This window comes from Galeopterus variegatus, unplaced genomic scaffold, assembly GCF_000696425.1.
Source record: "Galeopterus variegatus unplaced genomic scaffold, G_variegatus-3.0.2 Scaffold916, whole genome shotgun sequence".
Lineage (NCBI taxonomy): Eukaryota > Metazoa > Chordata > Mammalia > Dermoptera > Cynocephalidae > Galeopterus > Galeopterus variegatus.
The window spans coordinates 233,103-249,870 of NW_007727027.1; the positions used below are offsets into that span (position 1 = coordinate 233,103).

The following is a 16,768-nucleotide window of genomic DNA, read 5'->3' on the forward strand; positions in this document are numbered from 1 at the left end:
AGACATTCTTTCTATATTAAAAAATGAAGTCTTTTCTAATTTTTTTTCCAAACATTTTCTCTCAGGTTTTTAAATTTTAAAAAAAGTTAATTTTGTTTATAGTATCTATTGTTATCCTAAAGTTTTTGATAATTATGTGATTGAGCATACTTTTTAAATTTATTGGTTTTAAATTTGAGTTAAGAAGTCCTTTACAATTTTGTTTTTAAATGTAGTTTCTAATAAGAGAAATTATTACCCCTCAGGCCAAATAATAACCTGAAACTGTTCACAAAAATCACTTTTGATGATTTATTATTTAGATTAACAAACCTTGACCCTTAGATTTAAATCCTTTGCTCAAATATTTAATATTATTACAGATGGCTGCTCATTTCCATTTTAATAATCAATTCATATTTCTCATTCACTGCCTGGCCATGTTCTAATCCTTACTGGAAAGTTAAAGAATGCAGAGATGAAATTGCCTCTATCTCCATGGAAATTATTTAGACAGAATAAGTATGCTTATAAAAGTAAATTATATGAATTAAAATGCAGTTTGAATTTACAAACATATAAATATACAGACCACACTCAGTCCCCCTAGTGGGAAGCAGAGGCAGGGAACCATTTGCTTTAAAATGCACGGAAGGCTAAGAACTCATTGCATGTAACTGATAATTTCCAATACATCCTGGATCTACAGAATAACATAAGGGTGGTATAAATATATATCTTTTTCTGCTTGGTCAAATGAGTGCATCAGAACTTCTAAAGCCTCAGAACTTTAGAGAAGCAAAGAATAACATCCAAAAGTGATGGAGCAGTTTTAACCTGTGCCTGGAGGAGAGACATTAGGCATAAGTACTGTTGGTGGCAGAAAGGGAGAGAGTCACAACAACGCTGACAACTGAACAGCGCAGGGTAGGAAGAAAAATAGGAGCTGAGGTCAACCTCCATCTGGCTGAGAAGCATAAATACTGGAATGATTGTTTTTTTTTTTTTTTTTTTTTTTTTTTTCTTTCTTTTGAGACCGGTTGCACTGTGCTCAACCAGTGAGCGCACTGGCCATCCCTATATAGGATCCGAACCCGTGGCAGGAGCGCTGCTGCGCTCCCAGCGCCGCACTCTCCCGAGTGTGCCACCGGCTTGGCCCTGGGTTTTTTTGTTGTTGTTGTTTTTTGTTTTAGTTCCCAACAACACTTAGTAGAGAAGCTGACAGTAAAATTACAAAAGAGAAGTATAAATTAATGATATAGGAAGCAAAATTAATGATGTAGGAAGCAAAGCAGCTGCAACCTCAAGTAAATGAAAGCAGGATCTAGCTCTAAAATGCCTGTGGGAGAGTTAACATGAGCCTTTGAAAAGGAGCTGGGTAATGATGGAACACAGTTCAAGTAATGGTCAAGGATCATCTTTAGTGACAGGAAACTGACTGAAAGCAAGGTGACCACTGGGGGTGGGGGTGGAGGTTCAGAGGACCTCAGTCCTAGCTCTGTCCCCTCCTAGCTATGTGTCCTTGGCCCAACTACTTTGTTTTTCTGAGTAATAGTTCCCTCACATAAATATTAGAAATAATATTAACTCCCTGGTAGGTAATTGTAAAAACCAAGCTCTCATATATTAAGTGCCAGCATAGTGCCTTGCACATAAACAATGGTAAATTAAAAAATGCTAACGGTTATTGTTATTATAATAATTATTAAGTACATTTGTAATCATTATCACATTGCAATTTGTTGTTCATGCAATGAAATTAAGATAAAGAATTATTATTATCCCTTAATGAGCAGAATTAGATAAACTGACTTGCCTAATAAGTTAACAGACAAGGACATTTAGCTTTTGACATTAGATCTCATGGGTCTTTTGGTTATGCAATTCTGAAGAAAGGTTAACATGGTAAGAGATAATAAGAAATAAACACAAATAAGATTTACCATTTATTTAGTTCCTTGCAGGTAGAAAGAGTGTGCTATGTGTTTTCTATACATAATTTCATTACATCATCATTTTGCTGGATGGAAGAACAGGTGGATGGAAGTAGAATGAGAGAAACTGATATTTCAGAAACCGAATGTCACTTTTTGAAAAGGAGGAGCTGCCCAAAATTGGTAACTATGGAGGAGAACAAAATTCAGGAGGATGAGAGACTGAAAAGGATTTTGGAACTGGCAGCGACAACCCTCTGGAAGGAGACTGGAACCCATCCAGAATAGAATAGAAGCAAGCAAGAGTGCAATTAAAGAGAGAGAGAGATGATGCAAAAAAACAAAACAAAAAAAAAAACCCCCAAAATCAAAGATCTCCAAATACTACCGATAAGTATAAATTTAGAGAAAAGCAGCCCTATGAACTAACAACTTTAATAAAAAAATGACGTTTATGATCCTACAAAATTATAAAATTTTTTTTTGTAAAGACACAACTTGAAGTTAATTCCTGTTCTTCCTTACAGAGAGCCCTTCTTGGCAATCTCCATCACTTACCCCACACAATTTTTTTTCTCCTATGGTTGTTTCAAATATAGCTCGAGAATAATCTCTCCACACTCCTAGGAAATGACTGATTTTTCTGTAGCTGTAGTATTAAGTCATCACCAGAAGTGATTTTAAAACTGCTTACTCAATCGATGAGAGTTCTAGAAACTGATTCTGATAACTGACTTTACATGAACTTGAATTAATGACAATGAAACTTGGTGAACATGCATTTGCAAGTCAACCAATTAGTAACTTTTGAGAGTCAGTTGATCAGAAAACAAATCACACTAAAGAACAAACTTCTGGAAGTTAATTAATCAAGGACATTCTAGCCCAAGAAGCCATGTTTGTACAAATGACATCAATACACTTATTCCTCTGGAAGTCTTCCAATCACTGAATTTCACTCTTCCCCCAAACCCTGAATAATGTCAGCATCCTTCTCTGCTCTTAGAGCCTGTGCCTGACCAGTATATTTGCCTTTCTTAAAGAAAGCTATAAATTCAGCTTTGTGTGTTTTTTTTGTTTAAGGTATTGAGGCCTGGTTTTATTCTTTTGACAACTCAGTACTTTAGAAGTTAACAATTTGTACAACAGTCTTAGAAAGAATATATGAGTATATAGTCATATCCTTTGCCTCAATAATTTTTTTTTTCTTTTTGTCTTTATTACTGACCAGCAATGGGATCACAACCCTCGGTGTTGCGCCCGCACCGCGCTCAGCCAGTGAGCGGGAACCGGTCTCCACATGGGATCCGAACCCTTGGCAGGAGCTCTCCAGTGCGCCACCGGGCCAGCCCAGCCTCAATAATTTAATTTCTAGAAATTTGCCCAAATAGACACTCTGCATAATTTTCATTATGCATTTTGTGTTTAATACTTACAATAAGTCTACAATATAAGCCCTATTTTTACTTCCATTTTTTATTTGATAAAAGTAAGGTTTAGAATGTTTAGGACCTTTTCCATAGCTACATACCTAGTGGACTCAATATCTAGAGACTGACTCCTAAGCCAGAGGTAGGCTCCTTCCTGAACCTTACTCCCTCTGCAAAAGAAAATGATCCAAAATAAAGACAAAAACATTTGATAAGTATTTAAATTGAAGTTATATATACATATACACACACACACACACACACCCCGAGAAGAGTTAAATACCCAAGATGAGAAAAGAATTAAGCAAACAGTCACTATAAGGACACCTATAAAATAATGAATATGTTAACATGTTTATGGTTTGGCACTGAGTACAAAGTCAAAATACAAAATTATAATTATACCATCTAAAATTATGTGTGCATATGAATTAGAAATAAAAGGGAACATAGGAAAATAACTATGTGAATTTCTTGGGTGATTGGAGTCTGACTGAAATATATATACATATATTTTATCTGTTTGTTTGTTTCTCTGTTTTATTTTTTTGAAAGCTGTTTGGTATGGGGATCCAAACCATTGACCTGGGTGTTATCAGCACCATGTTCTAAACAAGTGAGCTAACCAGCCAGCCTGAGTGAAATATATTTTATTGAGTTTTAAAATATTTGCTCTAATGCCTATGTAATAACAAAAGTAACCTAAGATAATAATTGTGATTTCTGCATTTGAGAGTTCGAGCCAACCATTCCATATTTCATGGAAATGCCAATGTCCCACAAGATTTCTGAGAGTTCCAGTAGTTGTATAAACTCTTGGTTATATAGGGCTGCAAACTCCTACCCTGGTGATTTCCAAAGTTTACTCATGTCTTATCTGCCATAAAGTTCCCTTCCCTCTGATTGCTTTGACTTGGATGTGGAACTCAGTTTAATTTCCCCTGAAACTCTCACTACAGCCATATGTAAGGTTAGCAGATATTTCTGAAGTTTTAAATGGAGAGGTGTCATACCACAGCAAAGTACACAAGTTGATATTGAATACAGACCACTACTTTTCTAAAACTCTCTTAGATACCCAGAACACCTCTCATTTTCTCCTCCTTGAATATTTACTTACTGATAAGTTTCTCTTACTTTATTAAGTAAGGCAGCTCTCCATCTTCAACGTAGTCTCTGAGCATAATGAAGATTTGATCTTGTGCTCCCATAAAACCAAGGGGACATGTGTTAGGTTTCACTCTTCAGCAACATCAAAATTTATTTTGAGATAGATTATGATATGACAAACATAAGAATGGAGAAATCACTACATTCATTTTTGGGGATATAAATGACACTAAAGTTACACAACTAAAGTTAAAATTAGCATTCTACTGGGTTCAGAAGTACAAAAATGGTAAGAGTTAAAAAAGAGTAGTGATGTATAAAAAGTGAAAGGGAAAATTAATTTCCTTTTTTTTTTTTTTGTCTTTTTTCGTGTCCGGCAACAGACCACAACCCTCAGTGTCGCACCCGTACCAGACCGGGACCGGCAACGGGATCGCAACCCTCGGTGCCGCGCCCGCCCCTCGCTCAGCCAGTGAGCGGGAACCGGTCTGTATGTGGGATCCGAACCCTCAGCGGGAGCGCCGCCACGCTCCCAAGCGGCGCACTGTAGCATTGCGCCACCGGGCCGGCCCGGGAAAATTAATTTTCTAAGAACAAGAGATAAATGGAAAAGAAAATTAAATAAAGATAGTTGAAAATAATTAAAATTAAAATTCAAAAGCCTAAAGGATGATTATTTATTGTATGAGGATAGCTACAAAACACACAGAGTCAGAATATTTTAATCTGCTTCTACTAATTCTAAGTACTCACTAACATAAATTTTACTCCAAAAAAACTAGTGTTTTTTCTAGGGTGGCTGGTTGACTGTGAAGTGTTTTCTTGTCTCTTTATAACATACCTATAGGGAAATCACAGTCCCTAAAAATAAAAATTTAAGGACAGTTAGAAAAAGATAAATTCGGATTTTCTGATCATCTTTGTTGACTACTTCTTTCCATAGAGCATATAATTTGAAGCATAGACTTAGAACGGCTTATATCTGCATATTCAAAATAAGAGTATACCATTAAAAAGGATAAGAATATAAAATAGCCATTACTATAGATAGTCTTCTGGGCATTGATTTTGACCCTACTATTAAGGCCAGAATAAATTGACATTATTTTGGGGGGTAATCAAAATAAAGTAGTATGTAAAAACATTACAGCTTCAATTTTCTCTGAAACTATCCAAGTTCCATGGAATTCTATATCACCAACTGTGTTCTTCAATTCCTTTAAATAAGTTTTCCGTATCTGGATAAAACATTGTCCATGGTATGGAAGATATTGAGAGGAATAACTCAAGAAGAAGTTATCTGTTTTTTTATCCATCCTTCCTCCTCCATCCACCCTTACATCCATCTATCCATCTACACACCACTACTTGTCTTTGGGGAGGGGATAGATTTGAGACACCAAGAATTATTTTCTGCTGCATATAGAATGATCATCAGAGACACTGGGACTCCAGAGCCTCTCACACTTGCAGTCCCTTCCAGGCTACCCTAATTACCCCTTAGATGACTTAACCTCTTAAGTCTAGTTTTCTTAACTGAAAAATGCACTCAATGGCATTTTGTTTAGAAATTCAGAACCACAATTTTTCTACATACTTATTATTCACCAGGCGGTTCAGTAGCAAGGCTTAGTACAAAAGGACAGGTCTTATAAAAAGAACTCTTCTGAATAACCTCTTAAACAAAAACAAAACAAACAAACAAACAAAAAATGAAATAGGCTTTTACTATGGTAGAAGGGGATTTAGATTAGAAAAAAGCACATAGTAAGAGCTCTGAACATTAAAATATGGTAGAAAGGTAGATTTGGGTATATTCTTTTTTTTTTCTTTTTTCTTTTTTTTTCTTCTGTGGTGGCTGGCTGGAACAGGGTTGGGTGTATTCTTTTCAAAGCAGATTTTGCATGGCAACAGATATCAAATGAGATTTAAATATAGGATGGACCAGACTGATTTTGCATTTGCCTTCTGTACCTACTATACTATTATTTGACAGTATAAACATATTTTTCTATTGGTGTATCTTATTTTATTGTTTATAATCCTCTCATCTTCAAGAAGCTTTTCAAATAGCCTAATTAAGTGTTTTCAAATTACCTAATAAAATAAGCTCCCCTAGAAGTCGGCATTGTGACTGAAAAGCAATAGGGAGAAAGCCTGATTTATTGATAAGTGAGAGTAAGCTATTAATTTTCTCCATATTAAAACTGTGTGTGGATCATGAGATCCCTTTTACTTAGAGAAATTGCAGCAGATGGGCACAGTAATACAGTTATTAAAGGAAAGGTTCACAATGTCCAACGGTAGGTATGCTTTACTTTATAAAATGAATCTATTTCTTCTGAAATACTGTGTATAAATCTAACAAAATTGCACCATGAAAAAATATGATAAGATTGTTATCCAAGAAAAGACATGATAAATGCTCTGTGAGATAAATGATCATTTCTTAACAAAAAAATCATTTCTCACTTTATGTATTTTGTGATTTTTTTCATTCTCATATATTAGGTATCCCTAGAGTGAAAGCATACTATGTCTAATATAAGGCAAATAAATTAGCAAGAATGATTTCCAATCTAGTAACCTAGGGGGAACTTTGAAGTTCAACAGAAAACAGATATCTCAGGTGAGAATTTTGACTGTAAATGTAAATAATGTTTTTTTAATGATACAAAATTGGTTAGAATTTTATTTAAATTAAGGAACAGAACTTGATCATCTTTGTAAATTAAGATAAACAAGAACATAACATTACAAATAGGAATATTTCCATATAGTGTGGACTTCATGATGTGGTATAAAAGTCAAGTTGTGTTCTATGTAGATGCTCTACCCTTTATAAACTGCTGACTGTAGGCAAATCACTTAAACTCTCAGAGACTTTCTTGTTTATAAATAAAGGATGCTATCTGAATTTTCTACTTCACATGCTCACTATAAGTCTGTAATGTTATTACAGGAACATTAATCAAATAATAGTAACTATACTACAGGCTTTATTCAGATTTCACCAGTTTTCTTGCTAATGTTCTTTTTCTCCTTCAAGATCCTGTACTGCATTAAGTTTAAATGTCTCTTACATCTCCTCAGCTGTGTTTCTCTATCTTTCCTGTCATGACCTTGAAATTTTTAAAGAATATTGGTGAGGTATTTTGTAGTGTATCCCTCACTTTGGCATTGTCTAATGTTTTTCTCATGGTCGCAGTGAGGCTATGGATTCTGGGGAAGAATACTGCAGAAGTGAGTCGTCCTCATCACATTATACCAGGGCACATGTATCAACGTGACTTATCACTGGAGATGTTAATCTTGATCACTTGATGAAGGTGGTGTCTGTCGAGGTTTTCTATGGAAAAGTTACCTTTTCCCCTTCTTTCCATACTCTCTATTCTATAAAACCAAGTCACTAAATCCCATCCATACTCAAGGAAGCAGAATTAAGCTTTGCCTATTGGGTGGGGGAGACGAGTGAGGTATCTACATATACTATTTGAAATTTTTCTGTAAGGAAGATTTGCCGTTCTCCATCATTAATCTATTTATTCAATCACTTATTTATATCAGTGTGGAGTCATGGATTTTTCTTTTACTCATTAGGTTACAATCTAATATGATCGTTATTAAGTTGCTTAAAGTATTTCAGCTTTAGTAATTGGAAACTCTTTCTGGTTAGTTCCTGTGTTCTTCTGACATGTCCCAATAGTTATTTTGTCATTTTTTTTTCACTTTCTGGCACTACAAGATGCTTCAGGCTCATCTTGCATTTTCCCATCCCAGTCCTAGAATCAGACACTTTTCCTGGGAGCCCTGGTTCTTTTTTTATTGGAGAATGGCATTTAGAAATTAAAATCTGGGCATAAGGTATGCTCATTGCTACTGTGGTATCTTTGCTTCAAGGAACTTTCAGCAGGTAGAGCTAGTAAGTGTTATCTAAGTATACCCATGTATGCACACATGTCTATATTACTATATCTTTATATATATTAAAATTAAAATGAGTTCATAATTTTATATAAATCTCTAATACAGCACTACAAGGTTAATTTTAGCCATTTTCCCTTGGTTATTTGTGACTTCTTTCTCCGGCAATAAGAAATCTAGTTCCCAATATCAACAATTTATTTACTTATGCATTCCATCCTAGTTCACATGAAAATCAGTTTCAGAATTGCTAACCTGTACTCCTTTTGTTCGTTTATTTGGTTTTTTTGGGGGGTGGCTGGCCAGGGCAAGGATCTGAACCCATGACCTCGGTGTTATGATACTGCGCTCTAACCAACTGAGATAACCAGTCAGCCCCTGTACTTCTTTGAGAAAAACAAAATTATCTACTAGAGTAGTGTCTATGTACTGTTGTTTTTGTAGCTAGTCTTATACTTTTCAGGTTTTGTCCTGTCAAAATGCTTAGGCTAGATCCTTTCCTCCTATTGCCTTCAGTGAAATTATGCCTTACATGTGTAATTTGGTTAGATTCACTTGTCACAGTCTTCACTTCATCTTGGGATACCCCATCTTGTTTTTTTTTTTTCATTATTATTATTTGTATACTGTATAGCTCACTCTTTGTGTGTACAGTTCTGTGGGTTTTGATTAGTGCAGTAATTTTTCCAGCACAGAAGTACCATACAGAACAGTTCCACTGCCCAAGTTTCCTCCTACATTTGCTTTGTAGTCAACCCTCCCAGATCTCTAACCTGGGAAACCACTGATCAGTTGCCTATCTCTATCTTTTGCCTTTTCCAGAATTTCAGATACATGGAATCATACAATAGTTAGTCATTTTGGTCTGCATTCTTTTACTTAACAAAATGCATTTAAGATTCATCTATGATATGCATGAATCAATAGTTCTTTCCTTTTTCATAGCTGAGTAGCATTCCATTGTATAGATATACCATAGTTTGTTCATTCATTCACCATTTGAAGACAACATTTTGGTAATTTTCACATTTTGACAATTAAGGATAAAGTTGCTCTAAATATTCACATATAGGTTTTTGTGTAAAAATAAGTTTTTGATTCAATTAGGTAAATATCTAGGAATGGGATTGCTGGATCCTATAGTAAGTGTATATTTACCTTTATAAGAAAACAGGACACAGTTTTCCAAAGTGGCAATACCATTTTGAATTCCCATCAGCAATAAATGAGAGTCCCTGTGGCTTGGCACATTTACCAACATTTGTTATTTTCAGATTTTTAATAATTATTACTCATGTTAATAGGTGTGTACTTGTATCTTATTGTGGTTTTAATTTGCATTTCCCTGATGACTAATGATGTTGAACATCTTTTCATATGCTAATTAGCCACCCATACATATTTTGATAAACTTCAGATATTTTGTCCATTTTAAAATTTGGTTGTTTATTATTTTATTAAGTTTTAAGAGTTTTTTTTATATATTGTGGATACAAATTCTTTATCAGATATGTGACTTACAAGCCTGAAACTTATATTTCTGTTTTTTTAAGAGTGTCTTTCATAGAGAAATTTATTACAATTTTCTTTTACTTTTTGATTGTGATCACTCATTGTGATGGGCAGGGCTGTCATCAGCTAATTCCTCCAGTTACAGCAGGTGCGCCGAGCAAATAAAAAACTCCCAAATTCCAATGTGTTTAGTAGCTTGGTAGTTTAGTCTAAGTTATCTATAAGTTCTAATTGAACACATTTAATCAAGCCAGCTTGAGAAAGTAAATATATACTTACAATATAGAGAACATATCATGCGAAGCACATAGACCGTTGTCAAACTACTCCACTGTGTTATCAAATCCTTGGGTTATTACATTCTAAACCTGCTGAGAAAGAGAGAAATAATGTGTGTTGGTTAAATGTGCTGGGTGTACTATACATGTAACTAAATAACCAAAATTAAACTAAAAGAAATCATGCATCTTACAAACGTAGACCTTTCTGTATATATTATTGTGTCCTTTGCTTATATCAATTTATGATTTCTTTTAATTTTGTGGAAAATGCTATTGAATCACTTAAGCCATTAAAATACACAATAGGAAAACTGTTATCAAAAAGGATGAATTTTAGTTGAAACTATAAGGAAGTGAGTATAAGATATCTTGATAAGTATATATAAGAGTATTTCATGGTATCTATTTTTTATGTTTTCCACTTACAGATAAATTATGTCCATAGCACAAAAAACACAAACAAAAAATAAAACTAATTTCCTAAATCATCTGGATGTTTATAAGTATCTAGATGCTTGGCAAATTAAAAATCAAATAATTAGATGATTTGTCTAAATGTCTTTCACTTTCATGTTGATGTATGCCAGCCAACATACATGATTGGTATAAATGGAGGCAAGTGCTTTCAAATCTTGTTGAATTATCTGTTCTATAACGAATAAGGATTAAATTTAACACAAAGTGGGAAACTGACACACTGGAATTCATCGCCATAATCAAGAACAGTTACCTTTAAACTATTCAGTTTTCTCTTTAAGATAATGCCCCCCAAAACTGTGTTATATGAGTTTATTCCCCGCGAAAAATGTGTTTTTTGCTATAGAACAGACCTAATCAGCCTCGCCATACCTAGAAGTTATCAAAAGTGGTCGTTAGGTATCCTGCCCTCATCACACACACACACACACGCGCACATAATCTTTATTTCCAATTTTATGTCTCTTAAACACCTGAATTTATTTTTTCCTGAAATCAGTAGATTTTAAAATAAAATTAAGTCTGATTTAATTGTGTATTTACACATAGACTTGGATTATGCTTAATAGGAATTTAGTATTTTTTCTCCTTATTTATACTTCAATATTGGATTCTAACTCATTTAAAGGTAACAATATGAAGAAATAGATCTGTCTTGTCTTTAAAATTAAATCTCTCCTAATTATCCTTTTCTCAAACATGTAAGACATTGCAGATAAATAACTTTGTCTATATTTTGTAACATCTGTTTAGTGTTTTTGTAGGAGTGTATGATTGCCATTTAATCATCAAAGTAATACTGTAAGGTATGTTTTATTTTCCTCATCTTATAGAATTCTTATAATTAAAACAACTTGTCCATATTAAGAAGTTGGAAGGCGTTGTTGCTGGGGGTTAAATCCAGAACTAACTTTAAAGTGCCTACCCTTTCTGATTAGTCTTCACTTGCATATGGCCTCCTGGGCATTGTTTATAAGACTATTTTGTCCAGATATTTACTGTCAATGCAATTTGAGCCCCCAGTTAGAAAAAGAATAATGAAATGGTTTGTAGGGTAGATCAAGTTTCTTTGTTGAAACCATGCATATCTTGTGCTTAAGATTGTTAAATGAGTAAAAACACAAAAACAATTATTGCACATAAGATATGTAATGTAGTGGTTATAATTCTTGACAAAAGGATCAAAACATTTAATAACTTAATAAAAATAGGGAAGGGATATTTACCCCTATATCATCTGTTTCCAGACTGTTATGATATTTGAGTACCTGTGAATTTTTTTTACTATTTTCTGCCTTAGCATCAAATGCCATTCTTGCTCTCATTGTACCTGTTTTTATAATCCAATGTCTGATTTGATGCTTTCAAAAATGATCTTGGTCAGAAAGTCAGAAAAATCAAATATTTGCAATTCTTTCCAGAATGAAAGCAAATAATGAGGGCCAGCAAGTGGCCTGAGTTCTGCTATGTATTTGGCAACTCAGATTTGTCTGTGTGTTTGAGAGTGTCTGTATTTCCCAAATCATGGCTATGATTTACTGGCTCAGCATGCTGAATAAATAACACTCAAGTAATGGAGTTTCTCTTGCATTGTGATTACTTTTGTTGATAATGTTTTATTTGAATATAGTTATTACCTCTACCCTCCTTTTTCTATTGCATGAAGGGAGAAAATCATTCTCTTCCATTGCTTACGTTTGTGTCTAAGCCAGTCACATAATGACAATACACTTTTCTCTTTTGCTTTTATACATGTCTTGACTTCTACAGCAGTCAAGGCATCTGCCTGTCATGGGGTAGAGGTGGAGAAGAGAAACTCTATTTCTGCAACTTAAAGCACTATTTTGATGTATGGTTTAAAGGCAGTCAGTCTGAGAAAGAAATATTTCCAAATTCTTTCAGTTTCTTCTTACCATATCAACACCAGGCTTGGTGGATTAGTTTACTATTTGGATGTTTTGCCAAGATCCATAGGCTTAGTAACTTAGGGATGAAACATTAAGATGATTCACTAAATGTTTTCACTTTTCATCTTGATGTTAGTCAGCAAACATAAATGACTGGGTTTGCATAGAATTTTATATAAAGAAGTAGAATTTTATATGAAGAAATCATGTAGAAAGAGCAATAGGAAAAAAGCCCTCTTCATCTGTTCCTTTGAGAAATGTCAGAAGAGGTGGGGAGAAAGATCAAGTGGAAGACGGAAGTGGCTGCCACAGCTCTTGTTTTCTCCTTCCAGGTTTTTAAAGCCAAACCTCTAGGGGGAATAGCTTTAGAAATTCCTGGGCTGGCTGGCAGCTTAGTTGGTTAGAGCATGGTAGCATGGTGCTGATAGCACTGGAATCCAGGGTTCCATCCCTGTACTGGCCAGACACACACACACACACAAAAAAAAAAAAAAAAAAAAGGATTTTTAATTAAGTTGAGGGGATGCTTAGAGTTTTTGAGTACATTTTGGGGAAGAGATTACTGTGCTGAGTCATTCCATGGAGCGTCGCATGGTCTGACACACCTAGTTTGCAATCCCAAGTCTCCTTTAGCTATCTTGTGATACAGAAAATGAGGTGAGGAGAGAAAGATGGGCCTCCTAAGAGCAAAATGGCTCAGCCACAGAGGTCTGTGAGGTTCACAGCTTTAACCAGGTGTAAGAAGGAAGTGGCAGAGACTCTGATGGGTCTGAGTGCTAAGATCCGAGGCAGACTGAATTAATAGGGCCATTAGGTGGAGACAGAGCCACTGAGAGGAAGCAGTCAAGAAAGGCAGACCTCACCAAGGAGGTCATGTTTGAGCTGAAGGTAAGGACCCTGCTGCATGTACAAGACCAGGCATTGCAAGGAGAGTGGATACTAGGTGCGAAGGCCCAGGACAGGAACAAGCAATGCATGTTCAAGGAGAAGAAAAAAAACCTCATTGTACCTGTAGCTGTAGTGACCAGGTCACAGTGGGATAGAGGGGGCTTTAGAAAGGCAGGCAGCACCAGGTCATGCTGGGCCTCAAAGGTCACTGTAAGGGGTTGATGGAGTTTGGATGTGTTGTCCTCCTAGAACTCATGTGGAAATATGATCAACAATGTGGCAGTGTTGGGAGCTGTTTGAATCATAGGGGCAGATCCCTCATGAATGGATTAATGCTCTCCCTGGTGGGTTGGGGTAGTGAGTGAGTTCTTGCTCTATTAGTTCCAGTGAGAGCTGGTTGTTTAAAAGATCCTGGCACCTCTTTCTCTCTTGCTTCCCATTGCCATGTGATCTGCTTGTACCCAGAGGCTGCCTGCTGTTTTCTGCCATGAGTAGAAGCAGCCTGAGGCCCACGCCAGATGTAGCTGTCCCAGAATTGTAAGCCAAATAAACCTCTTTTCCTTATAAATTACCCAGTCTCAGGTATTTCTGTTATAGCAGCACAAAACGGACTAGTACAGGGGCTCAGACTTTATTTTATGGTACAATAGAGAGAGGAGGGTTTTGACTGGGGGACTAAGAAGATCTGATAAAAATTTTAAAGGATCTTCAAATGTTCTGTGTACAGTAGAGGGACAAACCTGAAAGCAGTAACCAGTCCAAAGACTACTGCAGTAGTTGAGTTGAGAGATGATGCTGGTTAAGTTTGGTGGCAGTGGCAATAGACAGAAGTGTTTGGATTGGGGATATGTTTGAATGAAGTGTACAACCCTATTCATTAGTTTCACTATTTCACAAACTCAAATGCATTGTTGCATCATCATTATAGGTAAGTTATTATTATTATTATTATTATTATTATTATTATTATTATTATTATTATTATTATTATTATTATTATTATTATTATTATTATTATTATTATTATGTAGAGAAGGTCAATTTAAGAAATAAAAATTAAATAGATATCAATGCAGAGTAATTCAGTAGATATGGGTAAAATTCACCAAAGGGGAAAAATATGAAGACATGTTATTTTTATGTATTTGTTTTCAATTACTGTGGAACCAGTTGAATAAATGTAGTGTAAATGACTGAGAAAAACATGATATGATATATAAATATAAAGAATAGGGAAATAGCCAAATGAAACATTACTCATAAAAAAGCTTGAGAGGACTCTGAATGATGTTGTTAGAAACATCTCAGATATGTTCAAAACTGAATTACATTAACAGAGAAAGTTCTTTAATTCAATTCACCAGATGTTAATAAAGGACATTAAATTTTAAACAAATGAAGACAATTACTTTATGCCATTTATAGTAATAAATGAGATTTGCTGCCAGAAGAGGTCATGAAGCCAACTCCTGTAGCTGTACTTTAAATAGAATTTTATGACTTCAGAATTACTAGACAGGGTCTTTAAGCCTTCTTTAATTCAATGTACATTTTCTAAATGCCTTCTATATAACAGAGCTGCTAGGTGCTAGAAGGGCTTCTAACGTGCCCTCCCTGCCCTTGAAAGGTTCACAGTCAAGAAGAAGGAGAGAAAGAGAAATGAAGAACTGTGTACAAAACGTCTGGCTGAGAGCACAAATGCAGCAACATTCCATTTTACTTGGCAGAAGCTTCACAGAAAATACGCTGTGCAAAGTGGATGTTGAATGATGACTAGGCAGTGCAGCATGGACAAAGATAAGCAGGACAGGTATAATGTGGTTTGAGACTAAAAAGTAATCTGGCTTTAGTGGAAGAGAGTGATAGGGAGTGTGTAATGGAGAATGTGTAGGAGGCAGGAGAGGTGAGCAGGGACCCAGTCATCAGAGGGTCCCTTGGTCATGCTCAGAGCTTGAACCTCATTAACACTACTAATACTAACACTCAGTAATAAAAGAGTTCTCACTCTATACAGGCACAGTTTTAAGGGATATATACGTATATATGAAGCACAGAGAGGTTAAGAAATTTGTCCAAGGTCATTCAGCTTGTAGTGGTGCAGCTGGGAGCCCGGAAAGATTAAGTCCAGGGCCCTACTCTTTATGTTACACATCTGCCAACACGGGATGAATTAGCCCTAAAGGATTCCTTTTACATAATCTACATGGAAAAAAAAATTTTTCCCCTCACAGTACAGAAATGTTGGTTTGTTCTTTATGTTAGGTAGAAATGGGAATGAGAATCCTGGATCTTAAAAGCACAAAGCCAGGTCTTTTGTTATTCCATATAAATGTCTGGATAGTTCTTTCCATTTCTGAGAAAAATGTCATTGGAATTTTGATGGGGATTGCATTGAATTTGTATATCACTTTGGGTAGTATGGACATTTTCACTATGTTGATTCTTCCAATCCAAGAGCATGGGATATCTTTCCATCTTCTTGTATCCTCTCAAATTTCTCTCAGCACTGGTTTGTAGTTCTCATTATAGAGATTTTTCACATCCTTGGTTAACTCAATTCCTAAATATTTTATTTTTTTGGTGGCTATTGTGAATGGGCAGGCTTTCTTGATTTCTCTTTCTGCATGTTCACTATTGGAGAATAGAAATGCTACCGATTTTTGTCTACTTGATCGTGGTGAATAATTATACATATGTATTGCTGTATTCTGTTTGCTAATATTTTAGTGAGGATTTTTGCATCTATATTCATCAAGGATATTGGCCTGCAGTTTTCACACATAGCCAAAGCAATGCTGAGCAAAAAAAATACAGCTGGAGGCATAACACTACCTGACTTTAAACTGTACTACAAAGCTATAATAACCAAAACAGTATGGTACTGGCATAAAAACAGACACACTGAACAATGGAGTAGAATAGAGAATCCAGAAATCAACCTGCACACCTACAGCCATCTGATCTTTGACAAAGGCACCAAGCCTATACACTGGGGACTACTGCGCTGAAATCATTTATCAACTCCAAGAGATTTTTTGTAGAGACTTTAGGCTGTTCGATATTTAGGATCATGTCATCCACAAACAGGGACAGTTTGACTTCATCTTTTCCAATCTGGATGCCCCTTATTTCCTTCTCTTCTCTGATTGCTCTGACTAGTACTTCCAACACTATGTTGAATAGGAGTGGTGAGAGTGGGCATCCTTCTGCTGTACGGCCAAGGCGTACTTCAGGAAGTAGGGCTGGACACAGACTTCATAACTATGACCCCAAAAGCACGGGCAACCAAAGGAAAAATAAACTAATGGGATTATATCAAACTAAAG

The 16,768-nt window shown here is 35.5% G+C and overlaps 1 protein-coding gene across 1 annotated transcript in view; it reads right to left on the minus strand.

The window, feature by feature from the left end:
- FUT9 (fucosyltransferase 9 (alpha (1,3) fucosyltransferase)) overlaps nucleotides 1-10,260 on the minus strand; it is an 85,890-nt gene extending 75,630 nt beyond the window's left edge. The window contains exon 1 of the mRNA XM_008573419.1: nucleotides 10,169-10,260. The gene's annotated coding sequence lies outside the window, so the exon portion shown is untranslated. The remainder of the gene's footprint in view (nucleotides 1-10,168) is intronic.
- Nucleotides 10,261-16,768: the final 6,508 nt, after the last annotated feature.